We start from the raw sequence: 7,259 nt of genomic DNA, 5'->3' as shown, positions 1-7,259 counted from the left end.
TATATATACTGTTTAATAAGCCAGACTAAACTTTTAGGGGTCTCTTTACATGCCTGAAATCAAAGATGCAAAAGCCAGCTGGAAGACTTATTTGCTCATCATCTGGCACCAGCATTGAAGCTAATTTAAATCCATTCATACACACTCGCATTGAAGGCCTTATTTCCTGGCAGGTCACCCTCCACGACCACCACCACCACCACCACCTCCTCCTCCTCCTCTAGAGCATCATCAGCTCTTCAGAAATCGATGTCCAGCTGACCTTGAAACTCAAAACCAGCAGAAAAAAAACTGCAGTAAAGTGCGCGGACCACATGTGCCAGCATCCACACGCAGTAACGCGAGAACAAATGGCCGTGTTGATGCGTGCATGAGCCGCAGCATCACTGCTGTAAGCACGCCCAGCGGTGTCATAGCAGGACACTGTGTATGTTTACACTCCTGTCACACACACAGAGGCACGGGGTTGTAGGGAAACGCATCGTTTTCCTCAATAAGTTACGTAATAGAGGCAGCAGCGTTTCTGCGCTCTGACCCGCCTGCCACACTCAAGAAACCACCTACACATCTTAATATGTCCTGTCAGTACAACATTGAACACTTCAGCGCATTTATACCCCCCGTGCTGTCTTAGTTAATGTCCTCTGCGTCTGACGTTAGACGTCAGTTACAAGTTTTATCTGTGAACTCTGTCTTCTTCACTGAAACCAAACCAACGCTTCCGTTTCCCAACTTACACTCAGCACTATAAACACTGACAAAATCCGCAGAAATTAGCTCTAAACAGCCGACAAAAAACATCTTAATACGGCGTCACCTAAATTAAGGTTTACCGTAAATAAACTCTACTTACCGGCTCGGCTGCGTGCGGGATTAAATATCCGATTAACGAGCAGAAACACAAACTGTTAGCAGGAGAGCGTCCTCAAACTGCCGCACTGTTTCCTTCACTGCTTCTTTCTGGCTGCAGCAGCCAAAGCCGTCGGCCACGCCCCCTCCGCACAGCACGCCGGTAGCGTCATCACGCAGACCTTTACGCAATTTACGTTACTATTTTTTTATACAGACTGACAAAAATTAAGAAATTATCTTCCTTAATAATAAGAAACTGTTAAACGCTGAAATAATAAAGCTATTTATTTTAATGTTTGTATTTTTTAATCTCCTCGTATTTCATTTTGATTTGTATTCACCGAGAGAATGACTAACTTGAAATGCTTCCTCTTATCTTCATCAGTGCTCTTCAATTTGTATTATTATTTGTTAACAGGATTTCTGATTTGTTACTTTTCCACAGTTGACTTGTCTTGTTTTTACAATAATTTGCTTTGACTGAAGCCTTCAAAAAAATAAAAAATAAAAAAATTAAAGACTGTATCTCTATTTAACTCATATACAGTCAATGGCTGAGAGTTCAGCAGCAATATTCAATAAGTTTCCATCAGACTGGGTCCATGTTACCAGCCAAACGGGTAATCATAAGAAAGTTTTGAATTCCGTATGTACGTATTTGGGTGTTAAGGTGACATTTTTGCAAGAAAAAAATATATATAATTAGTTATAAAAAAAACTGAACACGTATGTATTTAAAAAAGCATAAATAAATAACCGTGTTAGAGTTACTACAGCAACAGGTTGTAGCTCACTGTGCCATTTTTGAGCACAACTTTGGTGCTTTTGCCTCATTTTTAAATTAGTAATCCCAGTAGAACAATCTAAGCAGAGACCTCAGTGCTTGGCAAACAATCAATAGAATCAATATAATTATAAAATAAATAAATAAATAAATGTCAACTTCAGGAAAAAACTTGACTTGATTTTGTGTCTTTAGGCTATTGTTAACAGCAAGCATGAGGTTAGTGCATATGTGTTTTTATTGAAGGGATTATTGCAAAGGAAAAAAAAACTTCTCCTGGGGAACTACTGCTCAAGACCACTTAGCAGTAGTTAACGGGATCTCGTTTGTAATAAGTTGGTGGAATGCTGCTCATAAATATGAGTAGGTGTTACTGACGTCTATATAATTATTTATTAAATACACAGAAGGAAAATTTTATATAACAGTAATAAACTACTCGGTCTCTCTGACAAAAACATGGGAGTTTAGTTGAACCAGGAGGGGGCGATATTGCTCTTCTTACCATGAGTTACATGCAGGATATTTCTTACAATATCAGTCACATTTATTTATTTATTTATTAAAAACTGCTGAACCCACTCAATTCAATTCAATTTCATTTATACAGAGGCGAATCACAACATTTTCCTCAAGGCGCTTTAGATTGAAGGGTAGAAAGCCTACAATAAAAAAGAAAAAACCTCAACAATCAGACTACCCCCTTTGAGCAAGCACTTGGCAACAGTGGGAAGGAAAAACTCACTTTTAACAGGAAGAAACCTCCGGCAGAACCAGGTTCCGGGAAGGGCGGCCATATGCTGCGACCTGTTGGGGGTGAGGGGAGGAAGACCAGACAAAAGACACGCTGTGGAAGAGATTAACAATAACTATTAATTAAATGCAGAGCGGTGTATAAACACATATCTGATTCAGCCCTTAGTATATGCTCTATCAAAAAGTTCAGTTTTAAGCTTAATCTTAAAAGTAGAAAGAGTGTCTGTCTCCTAAATCCAAAATAGGAGCTCAATAGAAATAAGACACTTCATGGGGGCAGCTGAACCTTGTGCATAACAAATATTGAAAAAACTCATGCCTGTTGTAGACAAAAACCTAAAAACATTGAATGTGTACTTCTGTCTTATTTAGGTCATTTTTGTAGTCGCAGAAAATCATTTGAATTCATTTTATCCTTAAATTATTTTAACTCTCTATGGCAATGATTTTAAATTTTCAGACAAAAAAATATTTCAACCTACTTTTTGGGAGCTTGGGGCTCCTTGTTCATATGTGAATCAATACATTCGTCCCTCCCACCAACAGAACTTGGTTTGTTGCCTCAGGGATGATGATATTAGTCTTAGCAGTAGCTAGCATGGATATTTGGCCCCTGAAAGGACCCACTCCCAGAGGTCAAAGGTCAAATCATCTGCTACTCATAATTTTACTTAACACTGAGGTGTTTTGTGTCACAAAATAAGTAAAGAAATGAAAAATAAATTTAAGGGACAGTGTAATCACCTAAAATTTGCCTTGGTTTGAGCTCCATAAAGCAGGGATACCAAACTCAATCACAGGAAGCGAAAAAACTGAAACGACGCTTTAACATTTAGGCCAAACAGGATGAACATTTATTAAATAGACCAAAGGTCACCGTGTTTTGAACAGAACTGTGAAGAGAAACAGCCATCATCCAGAAAAGCATTAGTCTATCCGGTCTTTAAGTGATGATGTGATGAACCCTGCTTCCAGGCCCCAACTACTTTGCATTTAATTGGCTGTTGTGTTTTTAACATATCTTAATGGTTTGTATCTTGTTCTATTTAATCTCAACAAGCCCCTAAAAACAGTGAGTAATCACTGTCGGCCTCTCTCGGTTTTTATTACCGCTATTCATTTTAAAGCTCAGCTTTTAAACCCTTACGATGTAACTACAGTCCAGCCCATGCAGCAGTATATTAATGACTAACCTCATATACTGTGGATGGATTATCTCAGTTGTTCTCATAACTGAAGTTTGGTCCATTTACAGCATCCTGCCATGCGACTGTATTTGTCCCTAACCATCGGGAACTCTAACTTTTATCAAGTCGAAGAAGTTAGCCTTTGTCCTCCAGATTCACTGTTATATTATGCTAACATAGCTGTGTTGCTAGCGATCACGTAGCTCATTATTATAAACCAGCTAGCCCAACTTCAGTAACCCTACATACGTCACTGCTGTTTACTTTCCTGTCTTCATTTATGTCAGAAGCAGAGCTGTATGTTTTAATTTGTTTCGGAAATCTGTCAGTCAGAACATGGTACATTATATTCAGATGGAAACTAGTGAACTAACTCACCTGCTAACTTCTAACTCCGTAAAATTTCGTAATTCTGTTTTCATAGATGCCTGGATGTTAATCTTAATTGTTACACCTGGTAGAGCAGCCAGACCCTTAATTTTATTACAGATGAAAGAATTTAGACAGTTTTTTTTTAACTCTCAGTGATGCCGCAGTGATCGTTTGATTTATGGACCTGCAGCAGAGTTTGGGCCCAGACACAGCAAATGACGTCAGACTTAAAGATCGGATAGACTGGTATCTCCTCGCTATGTTCAGTTAAAACACATTTATGCAGCAGGACATGAGAAGAACTTTAACACAAAATAACACGTTGTCACGTAACATCTTAGACATAAAATTGACATTAAAAAACAAAGCAAAATAGCACGGTCAAACTGTAACACAATGACAAATGATAAAACAGCTGTGAGCAATCCGGCTTCCACAGTACAGGCTGCATGTCTTATATAATATATTTTCTTTACACAGGACATCATCAATAATAACACGAAAAAGTTCTCTACTCTCCTTAGAGTTTGGTCTTTTCTCTTGGCATTTTGTGCCATGGTACAGCATGTGGCTCAGAGGGTGAGGAATAATCCACGGGACCGGGAGTCAGAGATGATGTTTGGGGCTGATGGTCAATCTGTGGCAAAGCTCTTGAAATGGAGACCAGTCCAAATTGCTGCTCTACAATGTTAGACCAGTTTTTAAAGTTACTTACACACTTGATTTCAGTCTCAACAATCCGGGGAAGGTATCCGCAAATTTATTCATAACTTTGCTTTGGTAGCAGCATCGCTCTCTCTGCAAAACAGATAACTGACACACAGGGGTGTGTCTAAATGAGAACATGCCCAGCAAACACTTAACTCTCTCTCAGTCAAATAGCATGAATATTATTAAGTCTAATTACTGTGTAGCTCTGCTTGTTTTCTTTTAGGTGTGACTGAAGGTAATGCTGTTAGTAAAATTAATGTCCTTGTCTGTTCTAAGGTTGCTGTTGTGGCAGAGATTGGAGGGAGCACTGTTGATGAAACCACAAGAAGAATGATGCCCTTCATTACCGTCAGTGCTCTTTTCAGGCAATATAACTTCGTTGGGCGCCATGGAAAGCGAGAATTTTGAGGGCTTAAAGTTTTTGAAGTGCTATAGGGTAAGCTCATTAGTTGTAAGATATTTTCTTGATGTTTGAATAACAGATGCTCACTACAGCTGTAGTCGTTCTGCCAAACAATTTAATCAGTCACTTAAGTTTTTTTATACTCTGATTTTGCATTAATGTACGATTTTATGCAGTGTCACAGTATAAATATAAGCATGTTTAAAAGGGAAAAGACAACGACAGCTGTGTCTTTAGATTCAGTAATATAGTCTCACTTTCTTGTGGTCAATATCCGTGCTTTACAGGCAGCTTGAAAAAAATGCTCTTACCAGCCAGATGAAGAAAAAAGAGGCAGAAAAGGCAGGTTTATTGGTGCAAGAGCTAGAGGAGGAACCCGCATGGCAAGGGCACAGTGACTTGTGCAAGAGTGGTATACCTTAGTGACTAGGTTTAGATAGACTGTACAAACTGTGGAGGTAAAATTAATTACAACTGACTGACAACTGACTTAAAACTCACTGACTCTGATGCTGCTGCCCGAACAAATGGCTGGAAAGCAGATTGAAATTTCCACAAGAGACTTGGAGAAGATATTCCGCATCTTGGTGTAGACATTAAAGTAGTCGTTCCCAAACTTTATCTGATGGCCCTATTATATATTCGGCACCCACCTGGCACACACCTCAAGAAGTAGAATCTGTTCTCTTTTTGTTTGATGTAGTCGTTGTTACATTTCCAGACTTCTCCCTCCTTTCTCAGCATATAAACCGTGCTTTGTTTACTCCTGTTCCTCCTGAAATCCACAATCATCCATTGTTTTGTGTTCATTATGAGGTGATTGTTTCTGCACCATGCAACAAACTGGTTAACCACTTGCCTGTTCTAAGCTTTTTCCATCACTGAGACACTGTCTTTTAAACAGTTGTCTTCAATTCAGATGATATAAGGTAAAATATTTCTCATTAACTTGATTTTTGAGCGCCTACTTGGTTAATCCTTTTGTAAATAGCTTTTCTGTTGCCATGTGAGTTCAGTGTAGGGAGTCAAACAACTTGATCAGCACAACCTCCAAAACAACTCAAGTAGTATCGTAAATCTGATGTTGTTTGTTAAAAAAGGCACTAATATTTTTTTTCCAGGACCAATGATCGGTGAATGAGTGAAAAGCTGTGGTTCGCTGCATTTCTTTTTCTTTTAAACTGTATCACATTGATTTGTTATTTTTTTGTATATACTTTGGACATTTTAGTCAATATGTTATAAACAAAAAAAGTATTATATTAAAAAAGCATACTGTTAAAATTTCATATTAGTCTGTATAAATAAAAAAGATAAACTGTCTTTGCTGTACAGGTGATTTAAATTATAGCTTACTGTATTATCCAAAATCCCATCTGGACAAACACACTTGGGGCCACCATGGAAACTGAGGACAAAAATAGCTGGGTCCCAGGCGGGTAACCGAAGTGGGTCCGAAATATCAAACATGCTTCTACCCATCTGGGCCACACACATGTTCTTTTGGCTGGGCCTGATTTGATTAATCCAACTGGACAAACACATTTTGGGCCACCATGGAAACAGAGGACAAAATTAGCTGGTTTCCCAAGTGGGCCCCAAATATTAGCCCTGCTACTCCACATTTGGGCCCCACTTGTGTGTGTTGACTGGGTGGGGTGTTCCACTGAATTTATTTTCTAGGTTTTAAACATATTAAGGAGAAAAAAGACTAATGAAAAGACTTCAAACGCTTGTTAATGACCCAGACAAAGTGTGTACACAACCATTTACCTAAAAATGCAATCTGCCTTTGGTGGTTAGCAACTGTGACATTCAGTAGTGCCCTCATTGTTTTGACACACAAAACAAAAACAAATGACTCTCCTGCACACCAACTACACAAAACCATACAAAAAACTACACACTCAAAACATGCCAAATTACACAAACCTCCAAACTCAATATAGCGCGCTCTTTCGCGCTGATGCACAGTGTGCAGGGGTGTTCCAGTCATCTTAAATACACGATGATTCCCCAGAGGTAACAACCGAGTTTAAGTTTTTGCCTTTAACTTTCTTAGCATAAAGAGTGAACACACAGGATGATTTTATTTTTGTCACCGGGTGGTGTTGAGGTCTGAATCTGAGGGCAGCTCCTGTAATCACAAAGAGAAACGAATCATCACAGTCTCTCAAATGTGAAGTTCATCTCT

The 7,259-nt window shown here is 38.8% G+C and overlaps 1 protein-coding gene across 16 annotated transcripts in view; it reads right to left on the bottom strand.

Annotated features, from left to right (window-relative positions):
* LOC102305355 (inositol polyphosphate-4-phosphatase type I A) overlaps window positions 1–983 on the bottom strand; it is an 89,893-nt gene extending 88,910 nt beyond the window's left edge. For 10 of the 16 annotated variants that reach the window (XM_042219799.1, XM_005920141.3, XM_005920146.3 and 7 more), the window contains exon 1: window positions 854–983. The gene's annotated coding sequence lies outside the window, so the exon portion shown is untranslated. The remainder of the gene's footprint in view (window positions 1–853) is intronic. The other 6 variants (XM_042219803.1, XM_005920150.3, XM_005920151.3 and 3 more) reach the window with 2 other exon arrangements.
* Window positions 984–7,259: the final 6,276 nt, after the last annotated feature.

This window comes from Haplochromis burtoni, unplaced genomic scaffold (assembly GCF_018398535.1).
Source record: "Haplochromis burtoni strain Fernald_Lab_line unplaced genomic scaffold, NCSU_Asbu1 Contig_38, whole genome shotgun sequence".
Taxonomy (NCBI): Eukaryota; Metazoa; Chordata; class Actinopteri; order Cichliformes; family Cichlidae; genus Haplochromis; species Haplochromis burtoni.
Note: the sequence above shows the minus strand (reverse complement) of the source record. Positions and strands in the feature narration are given on the sequence as shown.